The sequence below is a fragment of the Piliocolobus tephrosceles genome, chromosome 20 (genome assembly GCF_002776525.5).
Source record: "Piliocolobus tephrosceles isolate RC106 chromosome 20, ASM277652v3, whole genome shotgun sequence".
NCBI lineage: Eukaryota > Metazoa > Chordata > Mammalia > Primates > Cercopithecidae > Piliocolobus > Piliocolobus tephrosceles.
Window position 1 is genome coordinate 51,413,319 of NC_045453.1, and position 21,792 is coordinate 51,435,110.

General features: G+C 39.6%; 1 long non-coding RNA gene across 1 annotated transcript; it reads right to left on the minus strand.

Annotated features, from left to right (window-relative positions):
* Positions 1-271: 271 nt before the first annotated feature.
* LOC111546487 lies at positions 272-1,160 on the minus strand. Its single transcript, XR_002732794.1, has 2 exons — positions 1,105-1,160; positions 272-646 (listed from the first exon to the last, which is right to left on the minus strand). It is a non-coding gene; the product is annotated as an uncharacterized LOC111546487 (long non-coding RNA).
* Between the last annotated feature and the right edge of the window lie 20,632 nt (positions 1,161-21,792).

Here is a 21,792-nt window from a genome sequence, read left to right on the forward strand (position 1 = left end):
ACTTTGGAACAGAACATTTTCACATGATAGCATGTGATCTGCACAAAATGTTAGAGTCTGATGCATGGTTTCCATGGACCTACAAGATTTCATGGGAGTTTCCTAGCAATGTCACTAACAATTAATCTAGGGGCCTTTGGGAAAGACTAGAAAGGCCATCCATTTACTTAAAGCATTATTAGCAAAATAGGGGCAAAAAGTTCATTCTTTGAATTTGATTTTTGTTATTTTGTAATATATCAGAAATAGTCACGTTGGAGGAAATCAGAACTGTTTGAGACTTCTTTTACTTCTTTCATGGGTTGAAATTGTTATTTTGATTTCTATGTAGACAAACCAAGCTTAAGGCCTATTAACAATATTAAGAAGGCCTTGATACTAGATAGAAAAGCATATTTATGCAAATACCAGCCTTGGTTTTGGTACTAACTTGGTAACATTTGGGTGTCCGTTTTCTCATGAGTTAGGTTTGCCTAAGGCTTCCTCCCAGTTTAATGTTTCATGATTCCAATCATTTCTTCCCTGTCTTCGTGCATGGTTCTCTGATGGTACCTTCCTTCCCTGGAGGAATCTTTGCCAAGAAGCCTCTAGTATAGCTACCAACATAGCTGTGCCACCTGTTTCCACGGATTGGCATCTCCATCACCTAATGAAGCAGAGACAACATGGAGGACCTCAGTCAATACTATCTACAAACCTCAGTCGATATCATTTGCAAACCTCCCTGAGACTACTCTTGATTCAGTGTTAACATTCACAATATTTAATTAGGCACCATTGAATTTCATTTGCCAAATGTCAAGCAGATGACAAAATTCTCCCAATTTGATAAAAAATTTTAATGTTGACATTAATTCACTTTTATTTTAGAAAACAGCAAGACATCTTGGATTTTGAAAATAGAAAAGTCAATATCACCAAAGTCTGTTTGTTGGTATAAGAGAAAAAATTGAGTTAATTCTTTCTGTTCTCTGTTCTTTGTGCCTCCCTCCTTTCTCTCTCTCTCTCTCTTTCTCTCTCTCTCTCTCCCCTCCCTCTTTCTTTTCCTCCCTCCTTCTATCCCCTCTCTCTCACACACACAAACACAAACAAATACATACTCACTATCCCTTCAATGTGTGCCAAAGGTCTCTTTTCAACAGTCAAAGCATGTTAAGCATAAAGCCAAGTCCTACTTGGCAGGGAGGTTTTTATTCCAAAGAACTTTAGATTAAACAACCTGCTAAGTCAAAACAGCTTGCGTGAGCTTTCAAATCAGATAAAACAAAGGGTCAGCTAAACTGTGGCCTATGAGCCAAATATGTCTTACCACCTGTTTCTGTATACCTGTAAGCTAAAAATGGTCTTTACATTTTTAAAGAGTTAAATATAATTTTAAGTATAATATTTAAGACACAAAAATTACATGAAATTGGAAATTTCAGTGTTCATAAATAGTTTTATTAGAATACAACCGCAACTGCTTGCCTCTATATTATCTGTGGCTGCCTTCACACTACAACAGAAGAGACTAGTAATTGCAACAAAGACCATGTGACCCACAAAGCTGAAATATTTACTATCTGCCCCTTTACAGAAAAAGTTTGCCAATTCTTGCGAGAGGCCCACACTTTGATTCTGCCATTTAACGTCTCTGTGGCATTAAGCAAGTTTCTTACCTTCTGTGACCTCAATTTTTCTTTCTAAATTAAATCATGGCATACAACTTGCAGATACCTACAGTGATGCTTGGCACCACATATATTGGTTCTTCTGCCACATCTCTTTCCCATGTCTTTCTCTATGTAGCTGTCAGAGGCAACAGGCCAACAGATGTTGGCACAGCTCAACTTGCAAAGAGGGCAGACCACATCATATCTTGGTTGCAAGGACCAGGGCTGGGCTTCTGGGTCTGCTTTAGTGAAAGTTATTTTTGGCCAGTACCTGGACTTTTTATTATTTTCCTTTCAGTGGAGGCAAAAGTGGATATTCGCAAATTTGCATCTCCCACTTTTGCTAGTATACTCCTGGGAAACTCTTGACCAAGAGGAAAGTGTGTTTTAGTTGCTAAACTGATAAAATTGATAAAACTACGTCAACAAGCACTAAAAGTTGGAGGGTCTGGGCAGCCCACTCCATGAAAATTAGAATTATGTATCCAGTATGCAATTACTGCAAAGCATAACAACTCCCACAGTGACAGCCCAAAATCACAAGGTCCTTGGAGACTTCCCTGCTGTTCTCCGGATCTCTCTGCCCACTTCATTCAAAACTTCTTTTACCACTAAGTCAACTCAACAAGGAAAATGGTACTCCGAAACCAGCTGAGCAGATGATTTCTACCTCAGAAGGAAACCACTATGTTTAGAGAAATTAAAGTACAACTCGGGTAGTTTTCTACCTAATTGGGAGGCGGCGTGTTCCTGTGGAATGAACTTTGGAAAAGTCCTGTGTTCAGATATCCGTGGACCTCCTCCAGCTCTGTGACCTTGCCCATCTGGCTCTCTGAACCTCAGTCACCTTATCTGGGTAATGACGGAAATAATTTTTACCCCATAGAGTTGATATGGGATAAAACAAGATTACTTAAAAAGCGTATCTTGAGCTTATGAGCAATGTCTGGCACAGAACGCTGCTATCCTGACTTCTATTCCAAGTGGAATCAGGGGTTCAGCATTGCCACCATACCGAATACCTGCCAGTGCCAGGAACTATATCTATATACAAGATGCTAGTTAATATTTGCAACAGCTCTGTGTAGCTGACATTTCTGGCTTCATCTTTTAGATGAATATGTTGATTAACCCATTCTGAAATAATGATGGGAAAGTGCTATTTTCTGTATGAAATGTATAAATGTAAGGACTAGAGGAATTGTCTGTAGCTGGCTGGTTCTGCAGGCTAGCTTTGTTCCATAAAAATTACTAATGGTGTCCAGGGCTGCAAAGATGGCAGAAATAATTTATTTAATCTTGCCAACTGAAAGAAAAGCTTTTTATTAAAATACAGTATACAGAAAATACCCTTAAGCATACAGTCCAATGAACTTTCACAAACTGAACACAATCCTACAACCAGCACCCAGACTAAGAAACAGAACCTGACTAGCATCCAAGAAGTCCCCAGTAATGCTTTCTTCTGGTCACTAATACTAATTACTATCCTGACTTCTTTTGGTTGGTTGGTTGTTTTGAGATGCTGCCTTGCTCTATCGCCCAGGCTGAAGTACAGGGGTGCCATCTCTGCCCACTGCAAACTCCACCTCCCAGGTTCAAGCGATTCATGTGCCTTACCCTCCCAATTAGCTGGGATTACAGGCATCTGCCACCACACCCAGCTAATTTTTGTATTTTTAGTAGAGACGGAGTTTTGTCAAGTTGGCCAGGCTGCTCTCGAACTCCTGGCCTCAAGCAATCTGCACAACTCAGCCTCCTGAAGTGTTGGGATTACAGGTGTGAGCCACCACATTCGACCTGCTATCCTGACTTCTAATAGCACAAATCAGTGGTGTTTGTTATACAAACTACAGTCATAGAGTGTGTATTTTTGTGCATGCATCTGGCTTTTTTTGCTCAACATTTACGTTTATAAATAAGATTCATCTATATTGATGCATGTAATTTAGAATTATATCATGTACTCTCAATACTATATAGCATCCCATTTTTGCAAACATGGCAGAATTTATTTATCCAATCTATTGCTGATGGGCATTAGAGTAATTCCAGTTTTGAGAAGTTTGAACATTCTACTACATGTCTTTTGGTGACTGTTTTCTGTGTTCTGTTAAGTACACACCTACAAGTGGACTTGCTGAACAATAGCATAGCTACTTTCAGCTTTAGTAGATACTAGCAACCATTTTTCCGAAAAGGTTTGGTCAGTGCATACTCCTACCAGCAGTGCATGTGAATTCCAGTTGTCCCACATCCTTGCCAACAGTAAGCATCTTCCATCTGTTTCATCTTTGTCATGCTGGTCGGTGCCTGCTTGCATTCTTATTTTTGTCCCATATACCCAAAATATTCAATGACAAGAATGAAAGACAAGTGAGTACAGGAAGAGCAAATTGAAGGAGCATCACAAAGACTCCAAGAAAAACATGGCGGCCACAGCCACGTAATTACCCACTAGAAACCATCATTATCAAATGCATGTGGAATTCTAGTGCTCAATGACTCAGCCCCTCACCATTAGTGCATTTAATGCCAACGGTGTATTTAAATTAAAATTCTATAACAGATTCCTGATTTTCCATCATCCCACATTTGCACTTCAGAATTGCATTTTCTTCCCACCACTTTTTGGGTCTCCCAGGAGATCCTTAATGAAATTTGGGATGTTGGCAAGGAACAAGTAGAAGAAATAGGAGAAGACCAAGCTCTGGATATAGTAACGATCGATAAACATAAATATGTGCTTCAAAATGGGAAGGAGTGGGGAGGAAGAGACCCGGGGTGTCCCCAACATATCCTGTCTATAGGGATAACATCACCAGTTGGATACACAGTAATAGTAATACCTTGCTATTGCATAGCTTTTTGTAATTTATAAAATGCTCTGGGAATCTGTGGCATGCCTAGCAAGAAACAGATCCTGAGAAAACAAGGTGCTGGAGGGAGGGCTGCTGCATATGTGGCTTCACAGGAGAACCTTTACTGCAGTAGTGGAGTAGAGGCTGCCCTCAGTGAATGTGGGTTTAGGACAATAACAGGAGGGACTCATTCTCTGCCTCTCTCTCTCTCTCTCTCTCTCTCGCTCTCTCTCGGTCCCTGTGTCTGTGTCATGCCATCTGACCCTGGGGTGATGCTGAAAATGGACCTCCTTCCCTGATTGTTCCCATGCAACATACATCCCTACCCCCTACAGCAACCCATAACAGTTTCACTGCTGAATGTCCTTTAGCATGTGGCCCAGACTCCATAGCTCTTAATAATAGCCAATACTTACTGGATGCCCACCATATACCAAGGAGTGTGCTAAACACTTACATGCGTTATTTATTTTGATTTTGGCTTAATTCCCACAAAACTCAGCCACACAGCAGATAATTCACAAGACTCAGGATAAATCCAGCTGTCCCTCTCTACCCAGAAACCCATGTGATCTGAGGAGGACTTTTCCCTCTCCAAAACACACCCATGCCTGCTGATGCTTAAGGTCCCACAGTTCCAGCTTTGTTCCTGTGTCAAAAAGGGTGTTTGTGTTTGTTTGAAGCATTAATGTTTATTGGACACATTATCAAACATTGACACCTTAAGGGAACGTGTTTAGAAGAAAAAAGACCTTTTGTAACCTGAGAGCCTGGGATCCCGAGCTTCTGAAATGTCAGGAACATGAACTGCAGAACAATGTTCTCTTCCCTTTAGTGTTTCTAAATCCACAAATATTTTGGTAGATTTCCTTTGAGACAACTCTCTCAGACTCTGGGGCAAAAACTAACTCAAAAGGTGAGGATGAAACAGACATCAAATTATTTCTCCAGTCCCAACATGATAGAACAAATAAGTTCCCTTTCATTCTGTACTTGAGCTAAGTTTAATTATTTTACCCAACAAGGTATTAACCTCCAGATGAATATGGTTCAAGGAAAAAAAAAAAGACACTTGAAAAGGTCTAGATATTTCATAGTTGACAGAGGCATAATGGGTCCTTACAGCCCATTGAGGTATATTGGGATAAATGTGGTTGGGATAGTGATCGTTGACACCAGGCGAAGGACAAAGTCAACACTACCACCCAGCCCCAAGGCCACCAAGATAGGAAGAGCGCTGTCTTCTTTCACCTTTCATCCTCCCCTTGCTCTGTTCTCTGGTCTTATCTACCTCCAAACCATTTTCTACAATGTAGACAAAGAGAAATTACAAAATCTGAGTGATTCATTCCCCTGTGGTTACACCTTTGCTCTTGGACCAAGAATTCAAATGCTAACAGATACAAAAGTATAGTGAGAGAGGAGGAATAAGTGCTAGTGTTCTATAGCACTACAAGGTGTCTGTAATTAACAATAATTAATTATATATTTCCAAATAGCTAGAAGAGTAGATTTTGAAGCTTCCCGACACAAATAAATGATCAAGGTTTGAGGTGATAGACATGCTAATTACCATGATTTGATCATTACATATTGTATACATATATGGAAATAACATACTATACCCCATAAATATATACAGTTATTATGTATCAATTAAAAATAATGACAGAGCAAGAAAAATATTCTAAATGCTTAACAACACCAACAATGACCTGAGGAATCTGGCTCCTACCTACGTTATTTGACCATCTCTCACCAGTGCATATATCAGTCATTTGAGTATTCTTTTAGTTCTTCATACATAGTGAGTGCTCACCCACATTCAGGCCTCCCACCCCACTGTTCTGCACATCTGCCTGGAAAAATAATTAAACTTATTATTTTAGTCACTGAATGAACTTTGACTCACTCCTTGGATCTCAGATTAGATTTCTGCAAGAAACCTTTGTCAGGTCCCCAAAAGTGAGTAAGACCCAAGTGTTCCTAATGCCTTCCCTTGCATTAACCCCATGTCCATTGACCATAATTGCCTATTCGTTTATCTACATCTTTGAATGTCTTGTTCATTGGTGTATCCCATGTCCTCATACAAGGTCTGCCCAACAGTAAGTACTAAACTATTTTTTCGTGTTGAATTAATTGAATAATTTGTTTATTAAACTAAGGTCATTTCTTCTAACCAAATGACAGATTGCCAAATTTCCTTCAACTTTCTAGGATAAGCTTGCCATTTCTTTTTGAGAAAGGAAAAGAGAAACTTAACGGAGAGAAGTAAGCCTACCACTCTGCAAAACTAAATGAATTAATTCCATTTAGCCAACAAGTAAATACAGGATTAGGAGTCAAACAGCGACAAAACCTCCCTTCCTTGGCATGTGTTGAATGCATGACCAGCTCTGAAATGTCTTCTATTTTCCCAGACTGCTTTTGTTGCTTAATTGTTCAGCAAAAAAAGAAGGAAATTCAGGCACTCCCAGGTCTCCCTCCCACGGAAACCTGTTTTACTAGCTGCATTTTATATGGCTACAGAAGGCCCCAGAAGGAACTTACGGAAAAGAACAGGGGCTTAACAACCGTGCATCCTTCAGCTCCAGAACACACACTCAAGCTCGTGAGAGAGTCCGGGTTGGATGTTTTCCTTGTCTTCCTCTCAGAGCTGCTGCGTCATTCATTGAACTTGTATTTTGGTACTGGTACAAAACATTCCCTTTATGGTTCACTCCCAGTCTTAAACCTTACATGTGACCACACGTCAATGTGTATTTTTATGGTTCTATAATCTCAAGACTTTTAAATCTCTGTTGCTTAAAAGCATACAGTGAGCTGAAGCGGAAAGCTCTGGAGGTTTCTGATCATCTAGAAACAGTTGATGTGCTGATTCTAAGTGGCTTCATGGCTTCAGTTCTTTCAGGGACTGGACATAGCAGAGAAAAGGCCCTGGCACCTAATTAATTCTTCAGGGCCTTCAAAACAAAAATTAAAAGTGATCAGAAAACACGCAACCTGTTTCTGTGTAAATGCTTCAGCTGTAGAAACCTGTATCTGCTTGCCCACTGGCAGGCTTCCTCCCTAGGGCCTGCTCCTTGGCTGTCTCACAGTACATCCGCAGAACTGATTTTCTTCCCTGAGCTTACAAGGAAATCCTTGGGTGGCCTCAATGAAAGGTGGGATTTTAAAAAAAAATAAATTGTATTGTGCATATTTGAGTTTTACAACATGATGTTATGGGATACATATAGACAATAAAATGGTTACTATAGTAAAGCAAATTAACATATCTATTGTCTCACATAGTTTTTTTTTGGTGACAAGAGCAACTGAAATTGACTTATTTAACAAAGATCTCTAATTCAATATAATCGTATTAACTTTAGTCCTTATGTTGTACATTCAATCTCTAAACTTGTTCATCCTATACATCTACAATTTTGTTCCCTTTGACCTATGTTCCCCCATTTGCTCTCAACCCCTCTTTTCCCCCATGGTAACCACAGTTTTATTCTGTATACTTGACCTATTTTTAAAAATACATTCCACATATAAGTGAGATCATGCAGTATTTTTCTGTGCCTGGCTTATTTCACTTAGCATAATGTTTTCCAGGCTCACCCATGTTATGGCAAATGGCAGGGTCTCTTCTTTAAAACTGAATAATATTCCACCGTATTATGTATATACCACATTTTCTGTATCCATTTGTCAGCTGATGAACATTTAGGTGTTTCCATGTCTTGGCTATTGTGACTAGTGCTGCAATGAACACGGGAGTGCAGATATCTTTATGAGGTAGTGACTTCATGTTTCTCAGGTACATACCCAGAAGAGTGATTGCTGGGTTGTACGGTAGTTCTATTTTTAATTTCACACTGTTTTCCTTAATGGCTACATCAACCTACATTCTGAAACGTGGGAAATTTACAAGGAAAATAAAAACAGGAGAGAGGCTCAGGATGCAGGAAATGTGTTCTCTTTCTGTTCTGCAGAAAACTTTCCTTATGTTCTCTCAACTCACATTTCTTTTTCTCATCTCTCATTCTTCATTCTTATAGACGAATATTTTGTGAATCCAGAGTAAGGTCTGATTTTATTCCAAAATTACCACCATTTTTCTGGCACTGACACAGGGGATTATGTATCAAAAGAATATTGGCAAATGTGAATTTGACAAAAACTATTGCATCTACCTATTTTGATGTCATTAAATAATTTTCTATACCTAGAACACTTGAGATGGTTTTGCATTGTAAAAGTTTAATTCTCGGCTGGGCGCGGTGGCTCAAGCCTGTAATCCCAGCACTTTGGGAGGCCGAGACGGGCGGATCACCAGGTCAGGAGATCGAGACCATCCTGGCTAACACGGTGAAACCCCGTCTCTACTAAAAAAAATACAAAAAACTAGCCGGGCGTGGTGGCAGGCACCTGTAGTCCCAGCTACTCGGGAGGCTGAGACAGGAGAATCGCGTAAACCCGGGAGGCGGAGCTTGCAGTGAGCTGAGATCACGCCACTGCACCCCAGCCTGGGCGACAGAGCGAGACTCCGTCTCAAAAAAAAAAAAAAAAAGTTTAATTCTCATATGCATCAAATATTTGTTTTTAAATGTCAAATTGGTCAGTTATTACTTTTTTCAAAGTCTTCTTTGACTTTTGTTTCTCTTTTTTTCTTCTTTTTTTTTTGTTGTTTTTTAAAAAATCGTTTGTTTCTGAAAGATGGTCATATAGAAGAAAATAAGCTCAAGGCCCTTGATACTTCGGTCAAGGTCTTCACTTACAGTTGAATAAATTCTGCATTCAAGGACCGCACACGGAAGTGGGTGGGAATAGTTACATTTCCAGCCACTCTACATCTCTAGCTTTAATTTATTTGCAGTGAAAATTCCCAAGGTTTTGTTTCGTTTTATTTTGTTTTGTCCATTTGCTCTCTCTCTGATCTGTACTTGTGCCAGCAAATCATTTCTGACCCAAGTGAACAATTTTACAGGGAGCCCTCTTCATTTCCACTTGTTACATTTGGCCCAAACTCAGCGGTCATGGCCTTTTGGATTTGAAGTCAATCTTAAAGTCAATTTAAGTCTCTTATCTAGAAATTGTGTTTCCTCTCAGCATTGTGTCCACAATATAGTTGATGATCATATTTTCAAATCTTCCTCTGAGGAGCTGATTACAGTGTTGGTAAGGGTTGGTCAAGAAACAAGTTCTGGCATTACTATTATGGTTAGATTTTGAAAGATCACCTTTTTATTGATGCAGGTCCTCAGGTGGACATTAGGCAAGAGTTTTGACAGTAACAAGGGATGAGAGGTGATGGAGGTGTTACATGTCCAGCACTTGAGTTTTCTAAGAACTGGAGGACTTACAAACAGCAATGGCTTCTGATGAAGTGAAGCAGGAACTAGCTAAAGGTTTACGAAATTGTTTTGTTTGGTACCTTGGAAAAGAAAAAATGATCCTTCCTATAGCAACATCTCTATTTCATATGTCTATATTTTAAGAAAGTCGGCCCTGGGAAAAAAAAAAAAAAATCAGTCTAGTAGGAAGCTGATTCGTTTTGTTTTGTTTTGGTTTGGTTTGGTTTGGTTTGGTTTGGTTTTGACGGGGGTTGGGTTCAGTCTGCAACCTCCATCTCTGGAGTTCAAGTGATCCTCCTACCTCAGCCTCCCGAGAAGCTGGGACCACAAGCGTGCCACCACACCCCGCTAATTTTTGTGTCTTTAGTAGAGACCGGGTTTCACCATGTTGCCCAGGCTGGCCTAAAATTCCTGAGCTCAAAGCAATCCACTTGCCTCAACCTCCCAAAGTGCTGGGATTGCAGGTGTGAGCCAATGTGCCCAGCCAAAAGCTAATTCTTATTCACATTTGGGGGGATTTCTGTAGATAGGTCTCTACCAGGTGGCCCCATGCATTCCAAGAACAAGCAGGCAAGGCTCTTTTCTCTTTTGTGAAGGCCCAGATATATCTCAGAGTCTTATATCACCTTCCAAAGCAGCATGTAAAAATCCAAAGTAGGAGTTTTATTTTTCTGCTTACTTACATATACCTAGACTTGAGCTATAAAAATACTGAAGTAGATGGCCAAATGTTAATACAAGAAATTTTTAGATCGCAACTCTCCCTCTCTGTTATTGAGGCTTCAACTCACTTTGATGAGTCTTAGAGTACAACATGAAATGTATGATTTTGACACCTGTGTAACATGGAGGTTTCTTTTCAATATAGTGTGTACTTATTAGGTGTTTGAAGCCTTGAAGGTGTAAATAACTATGCTCTTCTGTACTCATGGGATGTGATTAAATTACATTCATGCATAAAATAATTCACATTGTGCCTTTTTCTGTGTTGTTAAAGACTTGAAATCCAATCAGAAACTTCAGGAATTACCACATCTATCTTGCAAGGACGTTTAGATTGTGTGCACATTCGTAACTGTCACATTCTCATGGCATTTATAGTAAGAATGTAAATAAATAATGAGAGAAAGAAATTAAGCAAGGTAATGAAGTAATTATAAAAACTAAGCTAAATCTCAAGAAAATTAAATTGTGGATTTCATGTTAAATATTGAATCTTCTCTTTAACAAACTTTTTCATACAATCTTAACAATTGTTTCAAGCAAGATCATTGATTAAAATTAGCAGGTGAAAGTAAGAGGAGAAACAAGATTTTTATATAGTCTCAAAGTGTATCCCCACAGAATACTTATTGATTACAACAGGAGATGTGTAATTTTATAGTGGAGAAACTAGCAGACACTCCGTTAACCAAGTGATCAAACTTAATATCACCAGTGATAAGATATCAACACCATGTGCCTCCTGATATGCTGCACTGAGAAGGACACAATATCTCTTCCATGGTATTCCTACTAAAAGTGCATAGCCTGAAAAGAATCATGAAAAAGATCAGACAGACCTAAAATGAGAAAATTTTACAAAATCACTGGCAAAATGTTTAATGTTCAATGTCACAAAACACAAAGAAAAACTGAGGAAATGTCTCAGATTAAAGGAGAATAAGTAGAGGTGACAACTAAATGCAACATACAGTCCTACATTGGACTCTGGACCAAGGAAAGGATATTAGTGGAATAATGTAAAATCTAAGTAAAGACTATAGCTTAGACAATAGGATAGTATCAACGTTAATTTTCTCATTTTGATCACTGTACTGTAATTACAAGAAATATTACTATTTGGAGAGTCTGGATGAGGGTATACTGAAATTATACAATATTTGTAACTCTTTTATAAGTCTGATATTATTTCAAAATTAAAACATAAAAATTAAAGCCAAAATAGATGAATAAATGTGCTCCTATCTATGTCCCATCTGATAAATTGCTAAAGAAGAAAAAAGTGAATGGTCGACAAATCTAAAGTTTGAGAATTACTGAATTAGATGACAGGTAGGATCCCTTTCCATGCTACAGTTTTACAATTCCACCAGTTATGAAATTTAGAAAACCACAATGTGTCAAGATCAATTGCTTTGAGAAAATGTGACACTAATTTAACCAGTAAGAGATAATTTATTTGAAATTCTTACATCTTTATGTTCACACCAAGGATGTAGAATCCGCTAATACTTTCATGAGAGACATTGACTACTTGAAATGAATGTGCTTCCTGTCTTTTCCACTAGTAAGTACATGTACACATGTATATAATCAATGCACCTCATTCTAGATAATACATGAAGTTGGTAATTTAAATTATCCATACTCATTGTAACCTAGCTTGGTCTGACACCTAGCCTCCCAAGGCTCCCAGTTGGAGTGTTCACAGATTAAAAATTTTATTTCAAATTGCCTTAAATATGCAGGAGAAAAACTTGCTGCTATGGGTGTAGAAAATAACATGGAACATATTCTGTGGAACTATTTAAATATAACCCACATCATTGTGTCTCCATGATAATTTTTTAAAATAACAACATTCAGTTAACTTGGCAGTGTCCACACTTTAAAATGAAGGTAGAAAAGTATATTTGAATTTGAAAACAAATTCCCTAGCTAAGACTAGCCTCGGGAATTACTTATCATCCCTGATTCCTACATGTTAAAACATTGTTTTAAGAAAGTATTCCATGTTGTTTTTACCAAAGATACTTTCTTCTCCTGCAGAAGAATGCTGAGAACAGACTTAGAGACAGCACCTTAGGGTTCTGGCTTTTTCTCTGCCACTTGCCAGTGCTGCCTCAATTTCCTCAGCTGTAAATGGAGATTGGGCAAGAAAGGGATCTTATGCCATATATTATGGACCTCTTGGCAGTGTGATAAAGACTGTCCTGTTCTCAGAATAATGCTCATAAGTAGATAAAATATATAAAGTTACTCAAAAACCTAATGACAGAAAACACAGTACTCAAAATAATTTTTAAATGTGTGATATAGTAATATATGTATTTTCTTTAGTAGCTCACTAAAGAAGAAGCTCTAGCAGTGGGTTCAGTAACTATTATAATTTCACAGAAGTGATAGGCAGAGATGATGTCTTGAGATACCTATCCTATAATATGACATAAAGATATATTTGATTTCCACTGTGCCAATATCATGGGTATAGCTGATGTTCTTATATTTCAATTAGACGTTAGTGAAGACAAAAATGTGATTATTTTCCCATCCAAGTTCACAGATTCCCCCTGGATTCTCTCCAAGGATCCTTTGAGTACAAACCTCTGGACCAGATGACCTCACGGTTCTCTCTTCCCGCCTCGAGCCAGTCATTTCTCTAATCTTCTCTGGCCATCCACCTTGAGGACCCGAGTCCATCATGTGTATATGTATGCGCCTCCCTCTGGGGAATCAACTTTAACGAGATATCAAAATATTTCATTTGCGAGTCTTGGCTGCTGTACAGCACTTAGCAAAGCAGAGCCAGTTTTCCTAGTTGAGATTGGTCAACACCAGGTTCATTTGTCTAGCATTTCACAAAATATTTTCCCACATTTGTCCTACTGCAGTTTGAAGGCTGTAACTGACAATATAAATGTGCCCTAAGGTGGAAAGTCCAACCCCATTTCCCTGAGTGATCTCCAGGGTTGGCCATTACCATGCAGATGCCTGGAGTCAAGGGATCTCCATAGATTTGCTAATTATTCCCCAGACTTTTCCACCAGCCATAAAAATCCCATTTGTTGCAGCTTGTTTGTAGAACAGCCCTCATTTCCACAGTGGTGGTATTAATTAGCAAAAACCTGTGAAAATGACCAGAGTTTATGTGCTTTAAGGGGAGGGAAAGAAAGGAACCTGGGTCACTTCTAAATATTCTTATAAATTCCCCTGTAGCAACCAGGAGCTAAAAGCTCACTTGTCTTAGATACTGTGACTTTTAATGTTTGTAGTTCTAAGGGGGAATTAGTGAAGCCAGTTAGTGAGTTCCCATTAGAATAGTGACTTGGTGAATCCTGAATGCAAACAGATAAATTTCTCAGATAATCAATCACCATTCCCTGATGATCTAGTGGCACCTGACACTGAGCCTGGAGAGATCCTGGAAGCACCATTCTTAGAGGAAAGATCTCTGCCAGTGGGGAGCTGTAGAAACAAACCATCCCTCCAGGGTTCCAGAATATACTCCAGACGAGGACATTGGGCACTGGGGACTGGAGAGTGATGAAGGGTGTCCCTGTCCTCCAGCCTGGGAAGACACACAAGCTTTAACCTCAGAGACATCTGATATACCCACACAGGGACAGAGGCTAAAGAAGAAAGAATGAAGTTGTAGACGTTTTCGTCAATGATCTTATCAAGTTGTCCTGTTGGAGCAGCTTTGTTTCTTATATTTGTTTGTTTGTGTTAATTTTTAAGTGGCTCTATTTTCTATTTGTTACAGATTAGCCACAGGAGAAAATGGTCTGTCCTACGCTTAAAAACCCAGTACCTAATCACTTTATAAGCAAGTGTGACTCTAGCTTTACTTCTGAAGGGTTAAACAAATGGATAAAGGGTAATAATTCTTTCTTCTCTTCACTTTCAATGAGTGTTTCAGAATGTTTTACTCTCTAATTTCTACCTCGAGCCAACAATCACTGCTGACTTTAGCTAAGAATTCTATTTTTTAAGATTTTTATAGCTGCAATGTGAGTTTCCCATGCAGTTTTTATTAACTCCGTTTCATTGCAAGGCCTTGCAAGCAAAAATGGCCCTTATTTTTATTCGGAGAAATCTATTTCGGTGACAATCTAGCCTCAGGGTAGCTATATGTCAATCTCTTTGCTTTTTTTCCTGTTGAAACAAGCATGGGAAAGTTGCAAGACAAATGCCACACAGGGCAGGGCTGAAGGAAGCAGCATACCAATCCTCATCTCTGGCCAGCTCAATTCCAGAAAGTGAAAGGAAAGTGAATTCCGAGGAGGTACAACTGAGTAAGGTAGAAGAAAACTTCTGCGTGTCTACCCACTTTCATTCCCAATAGATGAAAAGCCTTAAATTCTCACCACTTATCAACTTTTCCCAGAAATGACATTATTTAGGATTATGCTGGGAGACTGGAGTATAATGTTTATAAGCAGCAGCATGTTTTCTTAAAAAAAGAATGGGAGCTAGGTGTCTGGTGATTCTGGACTGCAACCCTATGGCATCCTAAACTCTACTCACTGTGACCCTTTGGAAATAAAGCCAAAACTCTACTCACCATGACCCCTTTGGAGATAAAGCCTAGTCCTTCTGAGGTGTCCCATAGAGATTATCAAAATTCAAACCCGAGCACCCTACACTAAGAAATGGCAGTATGACAGCTGGACCAGTTCTAGGTGTGCACATCATGAGACCAGGTTTTCCAGACACACACAAGCTTGTCATCTGAAGCCTCGGCTGCTTGATTGAAAACAGTATTTGGATTCCCAAACCTTAAAGCTAAATTCTGAAAACAAATGGGAAAATATAACAGGGAGGAGGGGAAGCGTGAATATCTTTAAACAAGACTGACATCATCCCAGATTTTTACATTATTTCACTTAATCCTCCCATCAGTACTACCAAGTAGACTTAATTCTCACCTTTTATACAGGAAGATAAGGTTGGCAAGAGAATTAGCAGCCAAATAAGCAGGTATAACTTATATTCTCTCTTTGTCTAGCACAATTAGAAAAAGACAAAGTTGGAAGCAACTCTAGAGTCCATCTGGTTTTACCTCTTGTTTTTCAGTTTATGGGCAATAGAAGAGGGACAATCCAGCCCCCCACCTGTTTTTGTAAATGAAGTTTTATGGAGACACAGCCACACTTATTCATTTACATATTATCTATACTTTTGCATTGCAAAGGCAGGGTTTAATAGCCACAATTAATATCATATAGCCCACAAAACCTAAAATATTTATTATCTGTCCCTTTACACAAAATATTTGCCAATTCCTGCTAGAGAGCAATTTGAGAAGAACTGACATGTTAATGATATTGAGTTCTCTAAACCATGCATATGGCATAGTTTTCCATTTATTAGGTTTTCCATGCCTGAAATGTTTTGTATTTTTTGTGTACAAGTCTTGCACATTTTGTTAGAAATAAATTTAAGTATGTTATGCTTTTTGACGCTACTTTAAATGGTATTTTTAATTTTACTTTCAATTGTTTGCTGTTGGATACACTTACATAGTCGTTCTAGAAGCTCTTGTGTCGATTTCTCAAGATTGTTACATAGATAAAAATGCCATTTGTGAGTGAAGAGTTGTATTCTTCCTTTCAATCTCTATGCCTGTTTTTCTTTTTCTTACCTTATGGCACTGGTGTGAACTCTAGTATGTTAATGGAAGTGGCAAGAGTTTGCTTTTTTCATGATCTGAAGGTGATTTAATAGCCATCACTAAGTACAAAGTTAGTTGTTGCTTTCTCCTTAGATTTTGAAGTCCACCCTTTTATTTCTTTGTATCTAGTGACAATGATTTTTTTTTTTACAGACTGAATGAGTAAATGGAGAGCCTATATAATCTGAGTGTTTATTATTGAGTCCTGCCATATGTTCAAATTGTCTAGAGTTGGCAAAAAGGAGATGGGGGTGGTGAGAGGAAGTAGTACAAAAGTCCCCCTTTCTGTGCTGCTAATTGTTTAAGAGAAAGTCTTGAGTAAGAGTGTGAAATGGCACAACTGCCTTGGAAAACTGCTCGGTGGTTTCTTATGACATAAAACATATACTTTCCCTCTGACCCAGCAATTCCACTACTGGGTATCTACACAAAAGAAATAAGTGCATATGCCAACAAAAGTCTTGTACATGAACTTTCACACCAGTTTTATTTGTAATGGCCAAAAATAAGAAACAACTCAAATGACTATCAGCAAGATTCGATGTTTTAAAGTGTGGTACAATCACACAGTGGCACACTATTCAGTAGTTAAAAGGAATAAACTCCTGATACACACAACAATGTGGATGAGAAGATAACACTAAGGGAGGGAGCCAGACTCAAAGTAGTGAATATTGCTGGATTCCATTTATATGAAATTCTAGATCAGGTAAAACTAATCTCTAGTGATAAAAATAAGAACAAAGGTTACCTGGGGTGGATAGAGGGGCAGGAATTGACTAGAATGGGGCACAAAGGGACATTCTAGGGGGATGAAAATGTTCTAAATCTTGACTATGGTGGTGGACCCATGGGAATATATATTTGTCAAAAATCAAACTGTATACTTAAGATCTGTGCATTTCACTGAATGTAAATTAATCCTCAAAAAATAAACTTAGAAAAAGCAAACCTGCAGAGGACATGCAGAATATTAATAAATGAGTCTTCGTTTATTTGATGTACTTTGTCATTTGTCTGATGTAATTTCAGATTCTTTGCCCCTGGTATGGAGAAAATCTGCTGAAGACCAATCGACAGTACCATGGAACAGGTTTATAAGCAGGAGTCCAGCCCCACAATCTCTACTGACAGACATCCCCCTACTAATAAACATGCACACTAAGCAAAAACCACTTATGTGTCAAGCAAGGAAGCTTCAAAACTGGTTCCATACATCTTTTTCCAACTGAACTGCAGGCTCCTGAGCCCTCCTAATCAGAAATTTTGGGGCCACCACTGTGAACCTCAAATCACTTAGCCAGCCACTCAGACTGAAAGCATCCTTTTCCATCCACTTGCAAACCCTTGTCCACCCTCTTAGCTTCCTGGATTCACACACATGCCCCACCTACTGCTCTACATCACTGGAGTAATTAACTAAACAAGTAAATGCCGTCCATTTATCATGCTTGTAACAGTACCAGAGATGTAGCAAAAGACCAGGCAACATCAGATATCACTACACTGACCACTTCTGTCTTCCCTTTAGTTCTCCTTCAGTCCCACTAGATAGTGAGAGGTGTCTGCTTTCTCAACTGTTCTAGAATTTCTGAATGGGCTGCAAGAGCCTCTCCAGGAGATAAGAGACAAGAGAGCACAGTTTTTATCTAGAGAGGCCTAAATCCTCACCGAGTTCACCACACCCTAGAATTTCAGAGGGCTCCAGAACCGTAACATTTTTTACTCAAACCAAGGCTCAGGCCAGAAAAACTGGGTTTCACCAAGCTCATCAGTCTGTCAGAACGAAGTGAGGCCTTTGCCCTTGCTGCACTTGCTTCCCAGAACAAACATGCAGCCATGGTATCCAGCAGGTGCTCTACAAATGCTTTCATAAAACGTGCACTAGGGTAGGGAGATGGCGACTCTCTTTTCAGGGTACTAAGAAGTTCAAAGTGTGCAATAACAAATTTGTTCAACTATACAAATTAAAATTGGTTGACTCATAAGGATTTTCTTTTGAATTTTTACAATTAGATTTTTTATCCCATAAAGAACCCTTTGCTTTCCTGGGCTAAACAGGGGCACACACAACTGAGCTGAAATATCTGCTTTTGTTTCTAATCCAGGAAAGGTAATATAACAGAGGAGAAAAAGCAGCGACTCAGGGGCCAACCACCCACCCTAGCTTCTGACCCAGAACGTGTTACTTAAAACCACTTGGTATCTGAAGATAATAATTGCTCACATTGCAAGGTTGGGAGAGCCTGGGACCATGCCTGGCATCATGCTTGGCACATATTTGGATCTCAGTGACTGAATGTGTTTTTAGGAACAGCAGAGCTTCCTTTTCTCTAGGCACATGGGAAAATTGGCCCTGAGCCCCATCGCCCCCAGTCCGTCAGCCTCTGCCCCCATTCTAAATGTATCCCAGGGTCAGGGGTTCAGAAATGAAGTAGAACATGAGGGCTGTCTTAAGCCAGAGCGATGAAGTCATGTCCTGGTCCAGCGTTCACTCAGGCCTTTAGGGAACTGGAGAAGAATGATGCTTCGAGTGTCTGAAGTAAGCAAACAAAAAGAGGAGACAAGCAGCCTGAGCTCCAAAATTCAAACCTAGACCCAGCAACCATTCCAAAACGGCCTCAAACTAGGGCACCACGAAGCATTATGTAACCAGAAGGCTTCTTTATTTATTCCACTGGCAAACATTTCCTGCTTGGTTTTGTATAAACACGGGTGCAGAATTTCCTAGCAGTTGTATCTTCTGTGGGGCCAGCTATCATTACCCTGTTTGGTTCTGAAGGCTGATCTCATTGTTTCAGCAGCTCGCTTCTCCTCCTCACACCAGACGCTTTCGCTGGTGAATTGCCTCCATTTAGGGATGGGGTTTGCTTAAACACTTTTGGATTTACAACACAACAAGATTTAATTGTCCAAAGGAGCATCCGCAGCATGAAAGAATCCCCTCTGCCAAAAAATCCGGGAGCTTATGTGTAGTCCTCAGGTTTTCGAAGAGGTGAAAAGAATGCAAAGATACTTAAGGGCTTAATTCAGGTGGAGTTCTACCTTGCTAAGACCATACGGACATGACTAAGTCAATACGTTCTAGAAGAATTCTAAGAATTTTACAGATATTAAATCATTCCATGTATACTCACAATTCTATTAGAAATACATTATTTCATTCCCACTTTACAGATGAAGAAACTGAAGCACGGAAAATCAAGGTGACATGGTTAATAAACGGCAGAGCCCATATTCAAATCCAGTCTGGCAAGTTCTAGACTCTGTGGTCTTATCCACTATGCCACATTATCTAAACACAGTTGCTAGGAACAAATAATATTTGAGCTGTGTCTTTCAGCCCCTGCCTCAGGCAACATGCTCCTTTCATATAACAAACATTTATTGACAACCACCATTCTAAGAGATACAGAGCTAAATAGGACATAGGTCCTCTTCTCAAGATCTCCACTGACCATTTGCCATTGGCCACATTTAATTAATTTAAATTAAATAAAATTTAAACTGCATTTCCTTAGCAGCACTGGCCCACATTTCAACTGCTGAAATGTCACATGTGGCTAGTGGCTGATGTCTTGGACGGTGTAGATACAGAGCATTCCATCTTCACAGGAAGCCCTCTTGGGGAGATGATCCGGCCATTTGCTAACTCAAAGAGGGTTTCCTGGACCAGCAACATCAATATCACCAAGGAGCTTTCTAGAAATGCACAGTCTCAGGCCCTGCCTCAGACTTCTTGGATCAGAATCTTCATTTTAACAAGATCCTAGGAGATCTGGGCATACTTTAAAGTTCACGAAGCACTTCAGTCTAGAAGCTTTTTTTGCCTTTAATTTCTATTTTACCAATAATCTCAAACCCTTTTATCAGACACATGCACCATTATTCCCATTCCCTGCTAGAGTACTCATTAAAATATATTGTCTTATAATAAATGACTTAAAGAAACAAAGCTGTCCAAGTTAAAGGAATAGAAAGATAATGGAGTGACAGGCAGCGGGGTTCTGTCCAATATTCCTTCAAACTGCACTATGCAGAGGGGCACCCCTTCCTCCTATAAGATAAGTCTGGGCAGAAAAGATTAGATGGGAGGGAACAGTGGAAAGACCTGAGCTTGATGGTCAGCACAATGGGGATCCCAGTCTTGGATCCCTTCCTAGGAACTGGATGACATTAGTCAAGTTGTTAAAACCCTCTGGATCTTGGGTTCTCCATCTGTAAACTAAAGCAGACTGTAAGGCCCCTTCCTTCCACCTCTAAAACTCTGTGTTCCCATTGAGCTGGTGGCTAAAGGGAGGAAGAATTGATCCTCTGGGGTGGGATGTCAGCCCTGGATAATGATGAGGAGAGAATTGTAATATTTCACTCAAGTGTAAAGGAATCTGACTATAAAGATCCTTCCTAAGCAGAAATCAATATGGAATAGAGCCTCATGGACCCTGTATACAGTGAGGTCAACTGAGGCATATTGTAAAATGTCTCCCAGTGCTAGACTGATTACATTAATGGCCTCAATTCTCCACCCCTTTCTATGTCCACTATCTTTGCCATGTGACTGCAACTCCCATCAAGTGGTGTGGTCTCTCTCCCCTGCCCTTTTCATTCTGCCACATGACTTTGTAGTGCTCTTCTCCTCTGACCCTGGAGACGGTCACGTGACTTGTTTTAGACAATAAAAAAGAATAAAAAATGATGGCATAGAAGTCCAAGCCTAGGCCTTAAGATGCCTGAATACTTCCTCTCTTGTGCTTCTACCACCACCATGACCACATGCCCAGGATAGCCTGCTAGAGGAGGAGAGACACACGCAGCAGAGCTGAGTGATTGCAACTGACCCAAGAATGGCCACCCTAGATTAGCCAACAGCCAGCTGACACCCAGGCATGTGAGTGTGCCCAATCAAAATCAGTGGAGGTGGCTAGTTTAGCCAAAGCTGACCCCAGATGCATGAGCCATACATGTTTACTTTTGTATGTTACTGAGGTGTTGTATTATTGATACACTGCATCATTGTGGTACTGGATACCAGACATACTCCCTTGTAAGGCAGAATCACTGTATGTTTCTAAATACAGATAAGATTTGTGATTAAAACCATCATCATAGAATCAAAGCCCTTTTCATCCACTTTTAATTTAACTGTCACAACTACAAAGTAGCCTCTTAAAAATGAGAAAATTGACACTGATAGAGGTTAAGTCCCTTGCCCATAATTTCATGGCTTCTAAGTGTTTGAGCCAGGATTTGAACCACATTGTCCAATTCCAATTCCAAGGTTTTTTTTGTTTTTGTTTTTGTTTTGTTTTTTTTGAGATGGAGTCTCTCTCTGACTCCCAGGCTGGAGTGCAGTGGTGTGATCTCAGCTCACTGCAGCCTCTGCTTCCCAGGTTCAAGCGATTCTCATGCCTCTACCTTCTGAGTAGCTGGGATTACAGGCGCCCACAGCCATGCCAGACTAATTTTTGTATTTTTTTTTTAAATAGAGACAGGGTTTTGCTATGTTGGGCAAGCTGGCCTCGAACTCCTGACCT